Raw genomic sequence first — 23,928 nt, 5'->3', positions numbered from 1 at the left:
TCACGCTTCGCTGGTGAAGATGGAGAACGGCAGCTTCTGCAGAAGACGGGTAATTTCTCCGAAAGTTAAAGAGTCACCTGTTGACCTGGCCCCTCCCACTCCTTCCTTGGCACACATCCAGAAGAATCGAGCCCAGGGATTCAAAAAGGTATCTTCGTGTTCACAGCAGTATTCGCCACAATAGCCAAAAGGCGGAGACAGCCTGAGAGTCCACCAGTGGGTGAACAGATAAACAGCATGTGGTTTGCACACAACGTGGAATTATTCAGGCACAAGACAGGAGGTGACAGGAGGGATAAACCTTTTTCATTCTACACGTGGAGCAAAAAGGCCCAACACGAAAGGGCAGCTGTGGCATGTTTCCACCTGCATGAGGCTCACAGGAAGGAGAGGCCAATTCACAGAGGCAGGACGGAGAGTGGTGGGTGTGGGTGTGCTGCAGGGAGGCTGTGGAGAGTGGGTGCTTAATGGGGACAGAGCTCCAGTTTGAGAAGACAGTAAAGTTGTGGAGATGGAAGATGGCCACGGTTGGACAACATGAGGAATAGCCGGGCGTGGTGGCTCATGCCTGTCATCCCAGCACTTTGGGAGGCCGAGGCAGGCAGATCACCTGAAGTCAGGAGTTCGAGACCAGCCTGGTCAACATGGCAAAACCCCATCTCTACTAAAAATACAAAAATTAGCCAGGCATGGCAGCACATGCCTGTAATCCCAGCTACTCAGGAGGGTGAGGCAGGAGAATCGCTTGAACCCAGGTGGCGGAGGTTGCAGTGAGCCAAGATCATGCCATTGCACTCCAGCCTGGGCTTTTTTTGAGACTCAGTCTCAAAAACAAAACAAAACAAAACAAAGCAAAAACAACTCCAAAAACACATTAAGATTGTATTGAATACCACCGAATTATAACTTAAATGACAACATTTGCATTATATATTATTGTATATTTTATTATACATAGTATGACTTTTAAAATTAATATATATATGGACTATATATCCCATATAATGTATTGTACATAAGTAATTATACCAAAAAGTTACTATGTTTGCTTTTCTGTAATCTGCTGTTTTTCTCTTCCTAATATAGCATGAATGGATTTCTACATTCAATATTTTTTGATATTATGTAATACATTGAATGTGATATATATATATACACACACACACACATGCATTTTGTATACCCACAAAGCTAGATAGAAAATATACGGTACACACACACACATACACATATACACATATGAGTTTAAATCCAGTCATCCCATCTCACCAGCTCCTGCCTTTGCGGTGCATCTTACCATGACCTGTGTCCGTGGGGTTGTTCACGTCTGTGAGGTCCTGTATATCTGTTGTATCCGGACTCTATCCTCCAGCAACCACTGACCGCACAGGCCTGCACAGACAGGCCAGAGCTGGACTCAGGGACGCAACCTCCTCAGAACTCCAGTGCACCTGCCTCCTCCTTCCAGGAATATATGTTTTACAGAAAGGTTGAAAAATCAGCCCAGGTCACCCAGAGGGCAGGGAGGTTCCTGCCCAGACCCCCAGGCTGTGGAGGCCTCTGGGATTTCCACGTAGTAACCGTCTATGCTTCAGAGCCAGCGCCATTTTTATGGAGGCTCTGGACTCACGCAGGACTCACTGTGAACGGCACGATACTGAGTGATGAGTGTCTCGCTGAACTTGACTCACACTTGTGTGCGGAGCCACACACAGTTGTTCCTGTTGAGCCACACACAGCTGACCTGTGCAGATGGCATGTTCACACGGTCCATCCTCATCCACAGAACTTTGCACTTTCATTTCAAAGAAATAGGTGGTGTCCTAATTGAAGGAAACATATGTATTCCAGGAAAGCCTGAAAGTGCAGAATTGTACACGAAACACACATTACTCAGCAGTAATTCCGCAGTCTTTCTTAACAACTGGCACATATTCTTAGAGGCTTCTTTCCATAACAATATATCATGTCTCCCTAAAATTAGAATTGTGTTTTCTATCTTGTTTACAACCAGGTTTTATGAAATTTTCCTCTTTTCAAAAAATAATATATATATATCTTATGGGAAACACAGAAAAGCTAAAGAAAAAAAACTAAATAAAAATGATTCTAAGGATTATTTGGGAGAATTTATGTGGACAGATATTTTGGAGAAAAAGTGAGTAACAAAGCAAGACTGAAGATCCTTGGTAATTAAAGTCCGGGGTCCTGGAATGGATTGGGAAGAGAGGCTTTTAGAAGGTGCTTAGAAGCTCTGAAACCATCAAAACCCTAACATAAAAGGAGAACAGAAACAAATACAGAAATCTACCCATAACTCACACAGGCTGCCACGGGAGCTTTCTACTCCAGGAGAAAAAGGAATTCAATACATTGTCTTGAGCTAATTGGTAAATGATTTAGATCATCAACTCACAGCTTACCTCAATGCAAACTTCCTCTGGATTAAAAAGAAAGGCCCAGAAGTCCTAGAAGTATGTGTAGGCAAAAATTTCTAGAATCTTGGGGGCAGTGGAGAAGACTATTATAATAAACAGAACAAATAAATAGAAAAAAATTAAAATACACATACAAAAAACAGACACATTTGGCCAAATAATAATAATAATGATAATAATAATAATGCGATTTCAGCATTCATCAAGAGGACCATCTGTTATTCATTACCTTATCAGTGTCCCAGTGAACATGTTTTTAGATCTTGAGACATTTCTGTTACAACAGAAAGCTTTATCTGGTCCCAGTGGAATAGTCTTCACAAGACTGAGGTATATTTGGCAGTAGTAAAATGTTCTTAATGCAGCTGAATCTGATTTTCCATTACTTCATGTGAAATGTTCACGTCTGAGTTCGCAAACGAGGTGATCTGTTTCTTCTCAATTATGCTAATTTTATTCTCCTTGTCTGAATTTGGAATCATGGTTGTGTTGAGTTCATGAAAGCAAGTGGAAACTTTTTTGTTTGTTTTTGAGACGGAGTCTCACTCTGTCGCCCAGGCTGGAATACAGTGGCACGATCTCGGCTCACTGCAACCTCCACCTCCACCTCCTGGGTTCAAGCAATTCTCTTGCCTCAGCCTCTCAAGTAGCTGGGATTGCAGGCACCTGCCACCATGCCTGGCTAATTTTTGGGGTTTTTTTTAGTAGAAATGGGGTTTTGCCATGTTTGCCAGGCTGGTCTCGAACTCCTGACCTCAGGTGATCCACTCGCCTCGGCCTCCCAAAGTGCTGGGATTACAGGTGTGAGCCTCCACGCCTGGCCAGTAAGTGGAAATTCTCTGTGCCTATCCATTCTTCTGATCACTATGTATAAAACAAGCTTGTTTAACCCGCAGCCTGTGGGCTGCATGTGGCCCAGAATGGCTTTGAATATAGCTCAATGCAAATGTGTAAACTTCCTTAAAACATGGTGAGAATTTTTTGAGAATTTTTATTTAGCTCATCAGCTATTGCTAGTGTTAGTGTATTTTACATGTGGCCCAAGACTATTCTTCTTCCAATGTGACCCAGGGAAGTCAAAAGGTTGGACACCCCTGATGTGTATGCTCTTAAACAAGTACATGAAAATAATTCACAGCTTAATTTTTTGTAAAGACTCAATAGGGTCCTCGTGCTTTTAAGGGAAAAATGCCATGATTGCGTCCTCCATGTCCTCCTTGTGGTCACAGCATCTAATCTGGGGTGATTTTCCATCCATCCTTGCATGTGTGCTGGAACTCACCGGCATGCAAAGAGAAAGAAAGAGAAAGGAGAAGGAAGGAAATAAAGAGACAGGAGACACCGAAGAAACCAGCTGTTTCATGGGAGACCCCACTGTAATCTTGGATGTGGGGAGTTTTCCTTCATTGCTTTAAAATTTCTGTGCTATTCTCCTTGCCCAGTTCCCAGATTTTGCCTGAAAGAGACTTGGATTTGCAAGAAATTCTTTTATGTACTTTTTTCTCAAAAAACGAATTTATTCTAATTGCTTTAGAAATTAAGGTTTATTTTCATTTTCCAATTTCCTATGTTGGCTGTTTAGCTTGTTTTTTTTTTTTTTTTTTTCCTTTCTGTTACATGAGAAAAGTAATTAACCTCTAGGTACAGCTTTGGCCACATCTGCTGGAGTTGCATCATGCTATTCATTTTCATTTTGTCCACATCTGCTATGACTGGTTATACACTGTTCATTTTAATTATTAAAAATCATTATTATTATAGGAGTGTTTCCTTCTAACCCTAGCTCCAGTGCGTGATCGAAATTTTATTGTATCTTGGTGAATGTTGTTTGTGTGGTTTTTGTTTCTTGAATTAGCTGAAGTTTTCTTGGTGATTTTTTTAAAAACATTTTTCAACAGTGAGGAAAAAAATGCATGAATTCATTCCTTTAACGAATATTTACCAAGCATTTACTGTGCACTTGCGGGAAAGTCCTCGTAAGTACCAAGCTTGATGCCATCTACTGCTTCTTTCCCTGCTTCCCCTCAGGGCAGCTTTGACAAAGACTGGGGATGTTCGGACTGTCCCAGCCAGGAGGATGCTGTCTTACCCAATGGGTGGAGGCCAGGGGTGCTTCCAAAGAGACACTGCCACAAGTAATTATTCCAGGCAGAGCCATGGGTGCTGCAGTTGACAAGTCCGGCCTCCACACAAGGAATCCTGCAGCCCTGGAGAGCCTCACCCCATGTTGTCCATAGAATCTCACATCGACTGTTAGTCAAAAGAATCTTAGCACCTTCCCTCACCGTGTCCATAAGTATTTTTAATGGAAGTCGAGGCTTTCTGTGGGATTGAAAGGAGTTGCCCAGTGTGTTGACTGCAGCACCAAAAATGAATGCTGGTGTCTTCCAACTGGTGAACTCTTCATTACCCAGCCCTAGTGATTTTGTTTCATACAAGATAATCCGCCTGTTTCATGAATGTGCGAGTTACAACTGCCCATCTCTATGTTTAAACTGGGCCATTTGCTTAATGTTATCTTTTCTAAACTCTACTCCAAAAAGGATTTTTTAAAAAAAATCTGTCAGCATCAGTATTTCTCAGTGGGATGGGTGTGGTTGGAGCATTTATATTTTGGGCATAACTGCCGTATTTCACACTCCTGCTGACAGCTGCTCTTATGTTTTCATGGCTTTTGACTTTCTTCTTTTGTTTTCTCCATTTTATACATGAAAGTTTTATTTTAATCTACTGCAATGATTTTGATTATTTACACTCAATTTATAATTTCTATTTGGGGCCACCTTTATGGTTCTGAAATCTGCAGGTAATGTTTCCATTTGTAAATTCACAAATAAGATGGTATTTATAGTAACATTCCTAGGTAAGTTAAGGAATTTTGAGTTTTGTATTACCCACACCCCTCTCTCATTATTAACTATACCTGGGATTGATTTATTTAGTATTAAGGTTTCCTTTCTTAAAATTTTTGTTTGCATTAAACTGTCCAAGCACACAGCACAGCTGTTGACTCTTATGTCTCATAGATGTACACTGTGCTTTATGATCAGACATCGCATTCTGTGGTGGTTTACTTGGGACAGAGGAAGTGTCTTGGCCTGGGAGCCACAGCCCTCTGCACAGAGTTCGCCCTGTCTGCACTCCTCCTGGGCGTTATTATCACAGACAAATAAACCCAACAGCAGAAAAGTTACAAATGAACACAGAAAAATATCAGCAAGGCTTCCCCGGGTTCTTTCCTCCACCTTCCGCTTCCCTGGTCCTGTGTCTCAGTGCTGGTCACATTGCAAGATGCAGGTTCACATTCCAGCTTCCTCCCCAGGGGCTCTGCCCACCCCTCTCTAAGAGCAAATCCCTCCCCAGGGGCTCTGCACACTCCCGCCAAGAGCAGCTCCCTCCCCAGGGGCTCTGCACACCCCTCCCTGAGAGCAGCTCCCTCCCCAGGGGCTCTGCACACCCCTCTCTAAGAGGAGATCCCTCCCCAGGGACTCTGAAACTCCCCCCCCGAGAGCAGCTCCCTCCCCAGGGGCCCTGCACACCCCTCTCTAAGAGGAGATCCCTCCCCAGGGGCTCTGCACACCCCTCTCTAAGAGCACCCTTTTCAGGTACTCTGGAAGGAGAAGCGTCCAGAGCCCAGAGTTTTCCCCCAGATTTCTTGGTAGTGCTTCCTCGCTAGAGCTCTTCCTGTTGGGCTGGGGAATCAGGTCTGGCTGCATTTTATTATTTCCAGGAGGGATTCCCCCTCCACAGCTGGCTTGGATATGTTAATCTCCAATACTAACACCCAGGATGATTCCGGAGGCCATCTCTGCAGGGTGAGTGGTGTAGTATCCAGCCTGGGAACTTCTATCCCAAGTGTGCTCCCTCGGGACACCAAGTTTACCCAGAGGTGCCCAACCTGGTGAGAAAGGAGACAGCATGGGGCCAAGACACCCTTGTTTCCAGCTCTTCCTCTTCAGGCCTCCCTGGGAAAGCACCTCCCCACGGTGTCTCCCTGTGGACTTTTGGGTCTGACAGAAACCACCACCTGCTCTGGCCTCCTGGTGCCTGAACCTTCTGAGCCTCCTGCAGAGCCGCTCCCATCCGGGAGCCCTGATGGGCCTCTCCTCTCCTGTGTGCCCTCCACCTGCTGGTGTGGAGCCCAAGTATGTGGTTGATTCCATTTCCTCTACTGTTCGGTCTCCTGGACTCAACAGGAACCTGCATCTGGTCATTCCCTCTCCCCCAGGGCCAGGCCCCGCATCTGCACACAGTGTTTTCTGATTCATACTAAATAACTCTTCTGTTTGGTTTTCTGAGTCTGTTTTCTTCTCTCAGGACTCTGCTTCACCAAGAGAAGAGTGTGTGCCCGTGTTGTGGGAGCTGTTTCCTCTCATGTCTGCTGGAGACCAAGGGAAAGTGCTTGCCAGTCCCTGGCCTCTGCCCACCAGCATCCTTCAGAAAGTGGCACTTCCAGGGCCTTCCACGGCGGCTCCACCTCTCCCGTCCATACCTGGGTGCTGGAGAACCACAGCTGCCATCTGCACCTGGGGCCAGGTGGAAGGTGGGGAGCCCTTTTCCCACTTCCCACGGCCTGCAGAGGTCACCACAAGGCAAGCTCCCATGGGCTGCGTCTCCATGGCCCTCACCCCGTCACCATCTGTGTTGCGGAATTGTGTGGTCACTCTGCACCTGCCGCTGTTTACAGCACTGTCAGCTCCACAGAACCTGCATTTCTCTGCAGGAACCCTGCAAGGGGCCCTTGGGCCCCGGTCTCTCTGCCTGTGCCACCCTCCCTGAGATGTGGGCTCTGGGCAGTGGGCCTCATGGAAGAGGGAGGCCACCTTGGCAGAGCCAGGCGAGGAGGGGAAGGTGGGCTTCTCCACCCATCCGGTCCCCTGAGGGGCTGCCTCATGGCTCAAAATAACCTCATCGTGGTGTTATTTCTTCCCCAGTTGCCAGCTGCGGTGGGCGCAGAGCACACACCTCTGCTGAGAGCCTCTGCTCCCGTCCCTGGTGTCCAGACCCATCTAGGCATGGAGACTCAGGAGCACGGGGGGTTTCTGTTCACAAATTTAAAGGAATGAATGATAAAATTCCTAATTGTTTTTTTAAAAAATACTGTTTGTAAGTCAACGTTTCTTCAGTGCACACACTGAGCATATAAAGTTTTAGAGTTCGTCATTATAATGACTTTAAATACAAGTTAAAGAAGGCAACGCATCACATCCCCTCCTTTTAATTTTGCTGCTATTTGGATGTCTCTGATCAATTTCAGGGTGGGGGGAGTACTCCCAAAATAAAATGGAGTGAAGATTTTCTTTTTCCTGGAGTAATTTATTTGAAATCGTTAAAATCACCAAGTTCACAGTCGTTACCTCCTGATGGTTATCGAGCCCGATTCTGCCTCCTAGCGACTGTCATCTGGAGGGAAATCAGCCCTCCTGTCCCTTCAGCTTTACTGAAATTCAAGGTCAATGCACGTTGGCCTTGTCTGAGGATGGGAGGCATTCCCAAATCGCCCCAGAACTTAGGTTCAGAAAATTCTTAGCCTCGTTAATAGAAATCATTGTTAAACCACACAATTAACATCTCAGCGCAAAACTAAGCCTTTAGTGAAACCCCTCGGTGTGCTAATGGATTGACTTAGTAAAACCTTCACTGAGTTTCTACTATGTGCCGGATACACAGTATTATTATCATGATTATTATTATTATTATTTTTTTTTTTTTTTTTTTTTTTTGAGACGGAGTCTCGCTCTGTCGCCCAGGCTGGAGTGCAGTGGCTGGATCTCAGCTCACTGCAAGCTCCGCCTCCCGGGTTTACGCCATTCTCCTGCCTCAGCCTCCCGAGTAGCTGGGACTACAGGCACCCGCCACCTCGCCCGGCTAGTTTTTTGTATTTTTTAGTAGAGACGGGGTTTCACGGTGTTAGCCAGGATGGTCTCGATCTCCTGACCTCGTGATCCGCCCATCTCGGCCTCCCAAAGTGCTGGGATTACAGGCTTGAGCCACCGCGCCCGGCCTCATGATTATTATTATATCTATTATTGCCAGATGCAAGTGTTAAGGACAAACTGCCTTTGCTCTCAAAAAGGGCAACCGAGGATATCCTTAAATAAAATAAATCAGCATTTACTGAATAAGAAATAAAAGTGAAAATAAGCACATCAATTCCGTGTGTCAGGGCAGCATACAAAAGACTTTTGACCGCCTGTGTGAGGTTGTCAAACATTACAAAGCATCCCCCTGCCTCCCACCCAGCCCATGTGTGCCGGAATCCAGCCTCCCTGGTTCCCACGGGTGCTGGCTGGGATGCAAACTGGGCGGGCAGATGGCAGGTACCACTGGAGTTGCAGACGCAGTGCTTAAAAGTGAGTGCACACTCAGCCGATTGCACCTCCATGGACTTGCCCCAAGGAAATGGTCAGAAAAGTGTTTGCAGTGCTTTCTCATTGAAAAGTTAGCAAGCAAGGGCCGGGCGTGGTGGCTCACGCCTGTCATCCCAGCACTTTGGGAGGCCGAGGCAGGTGGATCACCTGAGGTCAGGAGTTCGAGATCAGCCTGGCCAACGTGGCGAAACCCCGTCTCTACTAAAAAAACAAAATTAGCCAGACATGGTGGCGGCGCCTGTAATCCCAGCTACTTGGGAGGCTGAGGCAGGAGAATTGCTTGAACCCGGGAGGCGCAGGTTGCAGTGAGCTGAGATTGCGCCACTGCACTCCAACCCGGGTGACAAGAGCAAAACCCCATCCCCACACTCCCCCCACCAAAAACAAATGTTAGCAAGCAAGGACGTGTCCAGCAACAGGGCAGTGGTCACACAGATGATGATGCACCCACATGACCCAGTACCATGTGGCTCTTGGCAACGGCGGAGTGTGCATTCATTGACATCAGAGTATCTGTCTGATACAGCAAGTGAAAAGGAAAATGATCTATGAGATTGTGCCCAAAATACTATCGACATTTTTATGGGAAACTATCTATGTATCTACCCATGCAAACACACCTAAACCAAACATCTAAAATTTTATCCACATGAACGATGACGGTCTTGGCTTGCTTCAGAGCAGGGAAGAGGGCTCACCTGGACAGAGGGCACACTGTGCCTGTGTCCTTTGGGGCAGGAGGGCTGGAGGGTGGAAGGAGAAAAGCCTGACTATGAAGTGGGAGGAGAGAAACGGAGACCATTGCCTTCATGGTTCCCCACTGCAGAAGATGGACAAAGTCCAGAGGAAATGTCTGAAAATACCAACTATGTCCTTCTGGGTGCTCCTCTGCCAACCACGCTGTCCTCGGAAATGAAGAGGGGTTGGGTGTCGTCCGTCTCTGAGGGAGATAAACTCAGTGCCCGGTGCTCTGTTCCCATCCCATGCTGCTGGAATTAAAATCACTATGAAGCATCAGACGTTTGTCAGGTGACAGCATTATACCCCCAGCCAAGTCCCCTGCAAAGGGAATCTCCTCCTCCCTTCTCCGCCACTCCCCATGAAGTCAGGATCCTTTACACCCACGTGGAACAAGAGGACAGACTTGATGCGTATTCTTCTCCTCCAGTGACATCTCTTGGAAATTCTCTTATCAGTACCTTTTGCTAAACATACGATGGGGGACGACCCAAAAAATTGAGGAAGTGAACTGAAACATGAGCCCCAGCAAGGATGCTGGCTGAATCCACTGTCCCTCGCAGAGGGATTTCACCTGCTACATGAGGTGTACGATGACTCTGTAAGTGGCCTCTGTCCTCTCGACCTCTGCAAAGCATTAGGAAGCAGAGCGCTGTAGGTGTAAGCTCCGTCTGGAACAATTACGCTTCCCACCATTGCGGCTGCCTCGTTTCTACAGTTCCCACGGTAATCAAACGGGCACAGCGGGTCCGCCGGGTTCTCACGCCCAGGTCTTGGGGTCCCCAGGTGTGATCTCTGCCAGGGAAGTGTCCACCATAGATTTCCAGGCCTCTCTGTCCAGGGGCACTTTTCCTTCAGGGAAGGAGTCCTTCCAGGACTCAGATGCAGCCGCCATCGTGAAGTCACGTGAGTCTCATCTGACAACAGTGTCTTCCACAAACGCACTGCCCGCTGTGGCTTACACCCTGAAACTCTGTGTCTTCCACAAACGCTCTGTCCGCTGTGTCTCACACCCTGAAACTCTGTGTCCTCCATAAACACCCTGTCCGCTGTGGCTTACACCCTGAAACTCTGTGTCTTCCACAAACGCACTGTCCGCTGTGACTTACACCCTGAAACTCTGTGTCTCCCACAAACACGCTCTCCGCTGTGGCTTACACCCTGAAACTCGTCATCTGTGTCTTCCACAAATATGCTGTCCGCTGTGTCTTACACCCTGAAACTCTATGTCTTCCACAAACACGCTGTCCGTTGTGGCTTACACCCTGAAACTCGTCATCTGTGTCTCCCACAAACGCGCTGTCCGCTGTGGCTTACACCCTGAAACTCGTCATCTGTGTCTCCCACAAACGCGCTGTCCGCTGTGGCTTACACCCTGAAACTCGTCATCTGTGTCTTCCACAAATATGCTGTCCGCTGTGGCTTACACCCTGAAACTCGTCATCTGTGTCTTCCACAAACGTGCTGTCTGCTGTGGCTTACACCCTGAAACTCTGTGTCCTCCACAAACGCTCTGTCCACTGTGGCTTACACCCTGAAACTCTGTGTCTTCCACAAACGAACTGTCCACTGTGACTTACACCCTCAAACTCTTTGTCTGGCATAAAAGCTGGCCATAAGGAGTCCACAAAGGGCCCAGCAAACATCACGGATATTTCTCTGATTACAATCCTAACGCAGTCTACGGTCCTTCCAGAGTCCTCCAGGTCACTGCCTCTGCTGGAGCGGAGCTGCAGTGGACCAGCTCTTGTGGGAAACTGGCTTCTCTCCAGCGCCCTTCAGTGTCTTCTCTACTCAGGAAACCGGTGCCATTTCTCTTCTGGTTCGTTTACATTCAGCCCTTTAGAAAGGATCTGAGGTTGCTCAGTCATTGGCTCCTGGGTTGGGTTTGGAGAAAGCGCCCCAGCCTTCGTTTCACTGCCCCTCTTGTGAGCTTTCCACCCAGCGGTCACTGCTGACTCAGTTCTCAGAGCCCAGATGGAAAAGGCACCCATGGTGGAAACATTATCAGCAGGGTAGGTGCAGTTTAGAGAAGAACAATTCCATTAAATGTACTCATCGTGTTTTGTTTGTTCGAGACGGAGTCTCACTCTGTTGCCAGGCTGGAGTGCAATGGCCTGATCTCAGCTCACTGCAGCCTCCACCTCCCAGGTTCAAGCGATTCTCCTGCCCCAGTCTCCTGAGTAGCTGGAATTACAGGCGCACACCACCACACCCAGCTGATTTTTGTATTTTTGGTAGAGACAAGGTTTCATCACGCTGACCAGGATGGCCTCGATCTCTTGACCTCGTGATCCACCTGCCTTGGCCTCCCAAAGTGCTGGGATGACAGGTGTGAGCCACCGTGCCCGGCCCTCATTGGTTTTTAAATCAAGTTCTGATCTCAGAAAGGTTAAATTGCTTTTAAAAATAGAATCTTCTCATCAAGGATATTTGGAAATGAGAGTAGCTTCCGTTTATCCCATAATTCCCACGTGTGGGGCCCTGGGTGGAAACGTTGTATTCACCAGCCCAGAGGTCCTTGGAGGTGAACCTTTTATCTCCCACGTGGCCCCGGAAGTCCCATTCCTCTCCCCTCCCGAGTTCTGAACCAATAGGAAACAAGACAAAGAGTGGAACTGAAATACCACCTTTCTTCAGGCAGTGAAGGGGTTGACTATGGCTTATGGAAGAACCTGGGACCTTCCTCACACACGTCACCAGAATTAGACATGCTCACCACCGTCTCCACCGCCCACAGCTCCCTCAGTTCTGACCATGGTTTCAGTGACGGTCTGCTACTGGCGGGCACAGGAGATTCTGCTCCCAGAAGCTCAGGAAAGGGTAAGGATCCTTGAATCCACTCTTTGCTCACTCTGTATCCAAAGCTGACAGGCGTTCCCTTCTCTCTTTCCATTCTTAGGGTGTCAATCTCTGGAGTCCCTGCAACCCAGCAGAGCATCTGCAATGGGATTAAATGACAGCATCAGTGTGAATGCATAAATCCCTCAAATAAGAAAATGCTAACTGTGTACCAGGGTCCACATTAATAAGCCCACTCCCATTATCAAAGTCTTTTTTTTTTTTTTTTTTTTTGATGGAGTCTTGCTCTGTCGCTCAAGCTGGAGTGCAGTGGTATGATCTCAGCTCAGTGCAACCTCTACCTCCTGGGTTCAAGCGATTCTCCTGCCTCAATCTCCTGAGTAGCTGGGATTACAGGTGTGCACCACCACACCTGGCTAATTTTTGTATTTTTAGTAAAGACAGAGTTTCACCATGTTGGCCAGGCTTGTCTCGAACTCCTGACCTCAAGTGATCCACCTACCTTGGCCTCCCAAAGTGCTGGGATTACAAGCGTGAGTTACAGTGCCCGGCCCCATTATCAAAGTCTTGGGGAGAAACTAAAACCTTTTCAAGTTACGCTCTCAATACCACAAGAAAAATGTCCAAGGATAAATTTTATTATTAGTTATATATGTGCTAATTAAAACCCTCTCTGAGTCCTCATTCTCTGCAGGTTTCCCTAGGAGGCCCCAGGTCTGGGTGGGGGGATTCCCCGGCAGCAGCAGCTGGGGCTATCCCCTGGGGATGGAAGTGGGTCCCTCAGGACCTCAGAGGCTGGGTTTGTGCCATTCTTTAGAGCTTTGTCTCATTTTCCAAGGTGTTCTGATCTTGGCCAGGGAAGAGGGATGTCAGTTCTGGAATCAGAGACTCCAGCACTGGGACCTTATGCCAACTTTACAGATGTGGAGACTGAGTCTTGACGAGCTTTGCAGCATGGTGTCTGACTAAAGCCAGGCTCGAACTCCTGCCTTCCTGACTCCAAGGTCTGGTTCTTCCAGTCCTGCAGCAGCTCACGGATGGGGTGCATAGGGTCAGAGGGGCCCACATCGCCACTCAAGGGAGCCAGAGGCATGTTCAAGTCCAGGCTCTAACAGAAACCATCTTGAACCCCTGCACAGATGTACATAAGCAGGAGTCCTCGGTAACTTCCCCTACGTGCAGGATTGTGACATTGATGACTTTTTACCCAAAGAAGGACTTATTCCAATATCACTCATTTGACCAGTGTGGCATTTCCCTGTTTTCCACTCACTGCCCTCGGCCAGTTCCTGAGAAATATGGAATGGAAAGAAACGGCCGTCCTCAGATGGCTCGCAGGACGCTGGCCGGCTCCCAGGATGGCCACTCTGCTTCCTGTACAAGGGAGCCCACCACCCTGTAAGCAAGCATTTTTTGTTAAGGTTTTTGATATTCATGTCTTCTGTTTCTTATGCCAACTTAGAAAATCCCATCTTCAAAATCTTTCAAACATACCTGGCCACAGGCATTTCCAGTGGCCTGAACGAGAGTGAGCCCAGGCGAGAAGCACCGGTCGTGGGCCAGGTGGGGTGAAGACCAGGAGGAGACACCCACAGAGGATGATGTTGATGAAAGATTTGACTCGAAGATGACACATTGGCCCCAAACACAGGGGCTGCGAGCCATCCGGGGCTTACTTCTTTGAGATACAAGAAGGGGAAGCAGGCTCAGAGCTCCACGTTTAAACCCCAGCTTCAGTCCATTGCAAGGGTTTCATATGCCCAACAAATGCCCTTTTTTGGTAATGAAAAAATTTTCCTTTAAAACAGGAGGTGAGGATTCAGAAATCATTTAACACTCAATCCAATTCAACTCAACAAGGAGGAAGTGAATGTCCCCTGGCAGCTGCAATCATCATCCCTGGTGCAGAAAGGAGCCTTTCCTCTGGTCCCCTGAAAGGCACCAAGTGGCCTCCTGCTGTGGAGACTTCAGAAGAGCGGCGTCTGCTCGTGGGACCTGTGTTGATCTCTCCTATTTATAGGTGGTTGTTGTTGTTGTTGTTTTTGGTTTGAGACAGAGCCTTGCTCTGTCGCCCAGGCTGGAGTGCAGTGGTGTGATCTCGGCTCACTGCAACCTCCACCTCCCGGGTTCAAGCGATTCTTCTGCCTCAGCCTACTGAGTAGCTGGGATTATAGGCACCCGCCGCCATACCTGGCTAATTTTTGTATTTTTAGAAAAGATGGGGTTTCACCATGTTGGCCAGGCTGGTCTCGAACTCCTGACCTCATGATCCACCTGCTTCAGCCTCCCAAAGTGCTGGGGTTACAGGCATGAGCCATAGCACCCGGCCTATAGGTTTCTGTTTTAAAACTTCCAAAGAGCTTCTCTGCGATCTAAAGAAATGTTGAAAGTCTCTGTATAAAGACTGCATGTGCCAGGGCAGAGGAAGAAGAGCAAGGCTCGTGGGAAGAGAGGAACACAGACAGCTTCAGGAACAGCTGGATCCAGACACAAAGCCACCCTCAGCCTTGGTTTCCAGCAGCACCGTGCTTCCTTCACTGCACAGGACAGCATCCTCCTCCGCCACAGCAAGGTGGGCTGACAGTTCGTGCATGTGCACCTTCAGTTTTGGCTGCTGGAGCAGCAACACTGACCACCAAGGCTAAACCACCTTGGAAGAAAAACTCGTCGTCCAAGATTGAGTGAAAGGCTGATCCTAGGGCCATGATGCCGTGGCCAGGGGCAGTAGCCTCCTGCTCCAGATTGTTTAGGGGGTCACTCACCCAATCCCAGGGCTGTGATGCTGTGGTCAGGGGCAGGAGCGTCCTGCTTCAGAGCACTGAGGGGCACTCACCCGATCCTAGGGCCACGATGCTGTGGTCAGGGCAGGAGCATCCTGCTCCGGAGTATTTAGGAGGGGCACTCACCCGGCTTCTGCAGAGTGTGAGCTGTGGAGGAACCGCCCACAGCAGCCCCCTGGAGGCTGCCCCCCGGAGCACCACGCTGACCACCCTGTGTTTCTAACCTGCTGGGTCCTTGGGTTCCCCAGGAACAAGTATGCAAGAATAGGGAGCTAAGAAAGTGTATTTTATTTTATTGAGGGTCAAAAAAGTAAAGCAGTCTAGAGTCATTTTGCATGAGAGGATGGCCGTGCGCCCTCTGTGAGCTCCGCCCGCAGGGTCCAGGCTCCCAGCGCGACAGCAGACAGCACCAGGGCGCCCCAGCCCAGCACATGCAGCTGGATGACACTTCATGTCTGCAGCGTATGAAGGCCAGGAAGTGTCCAGTGTCACATCCAAAATGAAGGAAGTTTTATGCAAAGTATCGCTATGGTTATGTCAAGGCGAGAGGTGTCTTAGTTCGAGTTGCAATCACTAATTACCATAGACTGGGGGCTTAAACACTGGGCATTTATTTCTGACAGGTGTGGTGTCTGGGAAGCCCAGGATCGTCACGGTGCTGACTCAGTGTCTGCTGAGGGCCCCCTTCCTGGCTTGGAGATGGTGCCTTCTCGTTGTGTCCTCAGGGGCAGAAGGGAATCATTTATCTTGTGTCTCTTATTCCAAGGGCATTAATCCTATTCGTGAGGGTTCATGACCTCATTACCTTCCAAAGGCCCCATCCACAAACAGTGTTACATTGCGATTAGGGCTTCAACAGAAGGATCTGGGGATTCACAATCATTCAGTCCATAATAGATGGAGAGAAAGGAACAGAGGGAGGGAGGGTGGGGTGGAGGGGGCAGAAGAAGGGAGGAAGGAAGAGGGAGGAAGAGAGAGAGAGAGGAAGGAAGAGAGGGAGGGTGGGAAGGAGAGAGAGAAGGGAGGGATGGAGGGAGCGAGATGAATTTCCCATGAGTGATGCAGATGCCATCCCTGGTCCTTGTTGCGGAGGCTCCTGTAGAGGGGTCACCCCGGGTGCTAAGGAGACCGGAACCCCGTGTCCCTATGCTCAGTACAGGGGCGGGGGCACCGCTGGCCTGCAGTTGGGAGGTCCTCCTCAACCCCAGCTTCCAGGAGACAGGGCCGGGGCACTCTCATTCACCATTGTGTCCAGAGTGTCCAGATGTCTGCTGGGAACATGATGGTGCTTACTCAACATGGAGGAAACAGAGAAGGAATTTCAGAGAAGCAGGAGGCTCCTCTCCTGTCCCTGGCCCTGTCTCACTTCACGTGTCCCACACCTTTTCTGAAAGCCATCAGCACACCCAGCTTCAGTCCTTCAACCTTTTCCAAATGTGTCATAGGGTCTCCAGGAATTACCTTCAAGCTTTCTTTTAACAAGCGTTAATTTAGTCTTATTTTTGAATTGGCTCAGCTTGAGAATGGGTGAGAATGGAGTCTTTCATTGGCCCTCCATGAAACCTCAACAGAGAAACCTTGTAAACAGGAAGGAGATTGTTGGAGTTAACACGTTGTGTGGTTTTTGCATAGTAGAGGGAGTTAACGTTACTAGGTATGTTTAGATTTTGATAGGTTTAGTGTAGATATTATGAAATTTAAGTGTAATTGCTTAAAGAATAGAAATGATATATACTACCTAAACCAGTAAAAAGCTCAAGAGAGAGACGTGTTAGAAGTATAGGTAGTACAAAGCCCTAAGTAAGGCTGCATAACTAAATTTAATACATTGTTAATTAAAAGAAATGCAAGTAAAGAAATGTATTAAAGAAAATATAGGAAATCTACCTCCCCAGGTGTCTACATATATGTGCAACATGCATGGTTGACAAGAGACATATCAAAAAGAACAAGACATGGAAAGAATGAAGATATAGAAAGTATAAGAAAAACACTAGCCCAAGCAAGGCTGGAATCACCCAGTCGTATCAGACAAATAGATATTAAATCAAACCACATTATCAAGAATAAAGAGAGCCACTACATCATGAGAAAAGAAATTATTTATCAGGGTCATAGCATAATTGTGAAACTTACTATATTAACATAATTTCAAATGGACGCAATGGATAAAATCTCAAGGAGAAAAACATGAATACAAAATCACGATGAGAGTGTTCGACACAACTCTCAATCCTAAAGGGCTACACAGACCCAAAATTAGTAGAGAAGGATTCTTGTCAAGATAATTAATAAGTTTTCTATAATAGCTGCTTCAAATTTGTGAACCTAAGAATCAAGCACTCATGAGACATTTAGAAAAATCACAACAATTACTAAAAAATAAGTATTTATGGACTACATTCTCTGAACTCCACATATCGAAATTAGAAATAATTAGAAAAACAGCCTCACAAATATGGAACTATAAAAACCTATTTCTGAAGGAATCGTAAATCAAGGAAGATTACGATCAAACTTTGAAAATATTTGAAACACAATGACCACATAAATGCTGCATATTGAGACTTCTGGGGTGAGTGCAGAGAATGCTCTGCCTAGGAAGGGTCAGCAAACTTTCTCTGTGGAGGGCAGGCAGTAGCGTGCCTGAGGCCTATTGCAAAGCAGGTGACTCTGGTTAATAATAATGTGTTGTATATTTCAAAAGAGCTAAAAGAATCAATGGATATATTAATTGGCTTGAATTAATCATTCCACGTTGTGCACAAACATCCAAATACCACATGGCATTTCACAAGTGCAGACGGTGATCATTTCTCATTTAAAATATTATTACTAAATTTTTTTGTTTTTTTTTTTTTGAGACGGAGTCTCGCTCTGTCGCCCAGGCTGGAGTGCAGTGGCCGGATCTCAGCTCACTGCAAGCTCCGCCTCCCGGGTTTACACCATTCTCCTGCCTCAGCCTCCCGAGTAGCTGGGACTACAGGCGCCCACCATCACGCCCAGCTAGTTTTTTGTATTTTTTAGTAGAGACAGGGTTTCACCGTGTTAGCCAGGATGGTCTCGATCTCCTGACCTCGTGATCCGCCTGTCTTGGCCTCCCAAAGTGCTGGGATTACAGGCTTGAGCCACCTCGCCCGGCCCTAATATTTTTTACAAATAAAAATAAAAATAAATTTGGCTTTGTGGGATACTCTCCATTGCATCTCCTCATCTCTGCTGGGTTGGTCAGAAAGCAACCGTGGCAGTATGAAAATGAACACGTGTGGCTCTGTTCCCATAAGCTATGGTTAGCAGAAATGCCTCATTTAGATGAAAATATGTCACCTTTAACATATGTAGGAAGTAAGAAAAATTTTAAAATAAAACTTGACTTAAAACATCAGAGAACGACAAAATAAACCCAAAGAAACTAATAAATAGAAAATCTGTAATTATGTCCTTAAATTCGTAAAAACAGACACAAAGAAATAACAGAGAGGACCGCTGTCTTAGTCTATTTTTCATTGCTGTAATGAAATACCACTGGCTGGGTAATTTATAAAGAAATGAGATTTATTTGGTTCATACTTCTGGAGACTGCAAAGTCCAGGACAATGGTGCTGGCATCTGGCAAAGGTCATCCCATGGGAGAAGGATGGAGGGCAAGAGCCAGGGCCTGAGTCAGAGCAGAAGAGGCCAGGATCACTTTAGAAAGCCCACTCTTGAGGCAACTAACCCACTCCCTCAATAATGACATTAATCTGTTTATGAGGGTGGAGGCCTGATAGGGTTTGGCTGTGTCCCCACCCAAATCTCATCTTGAATTGTAGTTCCCGTAATCCCCACGTGTCATGAGAGGGACCCAGTGGGAGGTAATGGAATCATGGGGGCGGTTTTCTCCATGCTGTTCTTCTGACAGTGAGTTCTCACAAGAGCTGATGGTTTTATTAAGCACTTCCCCATTCACGTGCCTCTCATTCTCTCTCTCCTGCTGCCATGTAAAGAATAACGTGTTTGCTTTCACGACTGCCATGAGTGTAAGTTTCTCGAGGCCTCCCCAACAATGAGAGACTGTGAGTCACTTAAACCTCTTTCCTTTATAAACGACCCAGTCTTAGCGATGTGTTCATCAGCCGTGTGAGAACAGAATAATACAAGGCTCTTAATCTAATAACCTACTAAACACCTACCTCTTAATACTGTTGCAGTGACCATTAAATTCCAACATGTGTTTTGGAAGAAAAACACTGAAACCACAGCAATCATGAGGACTAAAAGCTGTTACTTTATCAAGAAAAAAAAAAAAAAGACACTGTTCTAGCCAGACTGATTAAAGAGAGGGAGAGAGGAAAGTGACAAATAAGCATTATTAAAAGAGAAAACAAATCCGTAAGTGCAAATAAAATAGAAGTTTTAAAATAAGATAATACTATGAACAATTTTAACTCAATGACTTCATAACTTTGAATCAGAGACAATAATTCAAAATATAATTTACCAAAGCTACTGCAATAGAAATAGACTAAGTACATAAATTTATAACCATGAACAAATGTAAAATGTATTTTAGGTCAGGCTTAGTGGCTCACACCTGTAATTCCAGCACTTTGGGAGGCTGAGATAGGCAGATCAATTGAGGCCAGAAGTTCAAGACCAGTCCGGGCAACACAGCAAGACCTCATCTCTACAATAATAGTAATAATAATAATAAATAAAATTTTTTAATGTGAAAGGTATTTTAAAATCAACTGGCATTTCTGTCCACAGCCATTAAAAACTTGTTTCCTCTCCAGTAACAGATAATTTCCATTTTACATCAAATTTTCAAGAAATTAGAAAAAGATAGATAGAAATATTTTTGACTCTTTTCATGAGACCACTATATTATCTTAACATCAATATTATATGGGAAAGAAAAAAGTTCAATTGAGTTATGAACATAACTTCAAAAATCATAAATTTATGAAGCATAAACAGACCATATCTAGAAATGTATAAAAAGTACTACGATATTCAACAAAGGTTTAATCTCAGAAATGCAAACATTTAATGTTATGTTAGAAAATATTGGTATATACCTTCCCACTTCAATAATAACACAAGCTGATATTCACACAGCACTTCCCCTGTGCCAGGCAGCTCTCTAAGTGCTTTGAGGGCACTTAGATGAACCCATCCACACCCTTAACTGCTGCACTGGGCTGCCTCTTGTTCTAAGAGATGAAATGAGTACAGCTCACCTCAGTCGATGCAGGAAAACCTTTAATTAAATGTGACCTCCCTGAGTGATAAATAGAAAAGATTCTTGGGCCGAGGTAGGCAGATCACTTGAAGTCACGAGTTCAAGACCAGCCTGGCCAACGTGGTGAAACCCTGTCTCTACTAGAAATACAAAAAGAAAATTAGCCAGGCGTCGTGGTATATGCCTCTAATCCTAGCTACTCAGGAGACTGAGGCACGAGAATGACTTGAACCCGGGAGGCGGAGGTTGTGGTGAGCTGAGATCAGCCTGGGTGACAGAGCAAGACTCTGTCAAAAGAAGGAAGGAAGGAAGGAAGGAAGGAAGGAAGGAAGGAAGGAAGGAAGGAAGGAAGGAAGGAAGGAAGGAAGGAAGGAAGGAAGGAAGGAAGGAAGGAAGGAAAGGAGAGAGAGAGAAAGAAAGCAAGAAAGAAAGAAAAAAAAGAAAGAGAAAGAAAGAGAAAGAAAGGGGAAGGGAAGAAAAAGAAAAGAGAAAAGATACATGGTCGGCTTAATTTAGAAGGAACTTCCTTTACTTCACAGTGAGTGAATATCCAAGTTCAGGTGAAATGTTACAAATTTTTTAATTGAATAAAACAAAAGATATTAACACAAATCATTTTCGGTCAAAATAGTACTAGAAGAACCAGCCAGCACAACACCACAAGTAAAATCAACAAGTGTAAAAGATTAGGAAGGAATTTAAAGGCATCTTAGTTCTCTGCCCAGAGAGTTCAAAAAAATCTATGGAAAAATAATAAAAACTCGAACGTGATGATTATTCATTTATTTATTAACCTACCTCTTACTGTGTCTCTCCACTAGGGTGTTGGCACCATGAATTTTCTTCTGTTTCCTTCATAGTGTTTCTCTACCACATTTAATCGTCCCTACCACATGGTAGCACTCAATGAGTATTTGCTGAATCAATAAATTCATTCACATTGAATGAAGAAACTTCCTGTGTTAGGATCCCTCAAACAAGAGTGCAGGGTATAGATCAATAAACAAAAATCAACGGCCTCTCTATACATAAGCCAGGACAAAGAGAAAACGTATTTTTTTTTAATGTATCATTTACCACAGAAAATATCCACATTACTTAAATATATATCCAACTAAAAGATCATAGAAGTTGGCAAAAATATTAGAAAATAAACCTAAATAAATGCTTCATTGTTTGAAAGAATCAATATAGAAAATACTGCACTTATTCCCCCAAGTCAATGTGTAAGTAAAACCGTAATTAAAATAAACAGTAAGCGTTTTTGCAAATTTTGTGAAGCAGATGCTAGGGGTAACGGGTGCCTAGAGTATGATGAAGGCACACAGCAGACAGTCGGGTCTATTAATAAGTTAATCCAATTGACAGGCAATGATGAACAAAGGAGGGGAGGGGAGAGTAAGGGTGTGGAGGGCAGCAAAAATGCAAAATACGATTTAAAGCAAATATCCAGAATACCAGCATGGGTTTATTTTATTTTGTTCCAGACAACTGGAACAAAAGACAGAACACTCAAAGTCACCTACATGGAGATGGAAACTTGTCCCTAGCAGAAGTAGCTTTGCTGTCCCAGTGAGGGGAAGGTGGGTGACTACATTTGTATGTGTAAACCAACGCGGTTACTATGGAAGGTACTCTTCTCATGTGCACACACTGGGAATAAACAATGTCAAGATGCTGCCGTGTTTGTTTTATGCTTCCATTTCACACCATACACAAATATAGACTTCTGGTAGATTAAAGCTGTAAACAGGTAAGGAAACATAATTACAATTTTAGAAAATATCTAGGAGAATATTTGCACGCCACTGCAGTAAGGAATAGTTTCTTCGACAAGGCACAGTAAGCACTAACCACAAAGAAAATATTGGATGGATTTGCATACAACAAAATTTAAAACTGAGTGGCAAAAGACAACAACATGGACACAGGGAAAATACAAACTCCAGACTGGAAGAAGGTATTTGCAATGCCTAAAACCACCCTTGAGGATAAAAAAGAACTATTTATAAAGGCTGGGGGAGGGGGAAGGCCCAGGAGCAAGGCTTCAGCCGTAATTAGAACATTCTAAAAAAGTTAAATGGGGTTGCTGCAGAAGACATTATTTCCTTCCTTTTTATGGCTGAATAGTATTCCGTGGTGTTTCTACACCACATTTTCTTATCCACTCGCTGGGTGATGGGCACTCAGGTTGGTTCCCTCTCTTTGCAATAGTCAATTGTGCTTACATGGGCTCATTCTTGGTGGGTGCCTATAGGCCTTATTCAAATGTTTTCTGAATTTTATGTATGTTTAAATATTTCATAATTAATATCTTTAAAGATCGGCATTTAATAACGTGCATACACACTGACCTAGCAACTCCATGTCCCATTTCCTGCCCTAGGACACAAGAGCATTTATGGTTCTGCTAAAATGTCACCGTGAGAGCTGTCTCTCACCACGAAGGCTAGGACACCCCAGCCACTCCTTCCACGGCCAGGGTTTTCTCCACCTCTCTTATCGCTGCTGGAGATGGCAGCATTGGTATATTTATTTGTTGGTTTATTATGAGTTCCCCCTCCACAATCAAATACAAGCCTCCCAAGAAGCAGGGCCGGGTGGGTAGTGACTGTAGGTTGAGGGATGGCTGAAGGGTGGGCAGCCACAGCTTAACGAATGCCTACTCACCCAGGAAAGAAGGCAGCAGGTCCACGTGCAACCACACCCTGGGATCTTCAAGACAGGTGTGGACTGAAGCGAGTCATGACCAACACGTAACAGGGATGTAAACAGGGCTATGTGTTTCTGTGGATGCACAGAAAACGGCCGGGAAAAAGGAGGCTGCACCCCCAGCTGCTTTTAATCAGAAGGAACGGGGACTGTAAAACAGGAAAATTCAGCTTCATTGTCGTCTGAACTTTTTTTTTTTTTTTTTTGATGCGGAGCCCCCAGGCTGGAGTGCAGTGGTGCGATCTCGGCTCATCACTGCAACCTGCGCCTCCCGGGTTCACGCGATTCCCGCCGGGACCGGTATAGACACAAATATGCTAACATTGTGTCTGAAAACACTTCCTTGGATATAAGCTCTCACTGTTTCTCTCCTGATTATAAACCATGTCACAGCCCCCCAGCAGTTCTGAAGGCCCTGAGCCCAGGCGGGAACTCAGACTGAATCGCGACGTCATGCAGGCACTAAAAACACGCCCGGGCCCAGAGCGCTGCCCGCCTGAGGCTTCCGGTCTGCGAAACAATTTTATTTAAATTCTATGCAAAATAGCACCCTCTGCCCTTCTTCCCAGCGTCCTGCTTGCTGGGAGGCTCACTGGAGGCGCAGCAGGGAGCAGCCTGGCTTTTCCTACGGGCTCATCGAAAGCCTCGCTGGGAGAATTTCCCAAGATATTTTGCTGTTTGCTCAAACACACATTTTATATTTTAAATGCAGGCATTTGAGAGGGAAATCTGTAGCGTCTGAAGCATGGGTCTGTGGCTTTCAGCGGAGCACCCTGAAGGCCCTTCCCAAGATGGCCGGGGCTTCCGCCTGCTGCCCTCCTTCCCGTGGTGCTGAGCGCGGGCGGGGCGCGGCAGCGTCTCTC

The 23,928-nt window shown here is 46.0% G+C and overlaps 1 long non-coding RNA gene across 1 annotated transcript; it reads right to left on the bottom strand.

The window, feature by feature from the left end:
• Window positions 1-8,449: 8,449 nt before the first annotated feature.
• LOC139358761 (uncharacterized) lies at window positions 8,450-23,444 on the bottom strand. The gene is made up of 4 exons (XR_011614246.1): window positions 23,024-23,444; window positions 20,352-20,493; window positions 19,703-19,795; window positions 8,450-12,488 (listed from the first exon to the last, which is right to left on the bottom strand). It is a non-coding gene; the product is annotated as an uncharacterized lncRNA (long non-coding RNA).
• Between the last annotated feature and the right edge of the window lie 484 nt (window positions 23,445-23,928).

The sequence above is a fragment of the Macaca nemestrina genome, chromosome 15 (assembly GCF_043159975.1).
Source record: "Macaca nemestrina isolate mMacNem1 chromosome 15, mMacNem.hap1, whole genome shotgun sequence".
Lineage (NCBI taxonomy): Eukaryota > Metazoa > Chordata > Mammalia > Primates > Cercopithecidae > Macaca > Macaca nemestrina.
This window is presented reverse-complemented; position numbering and strand designations above follow the sequence as displayed.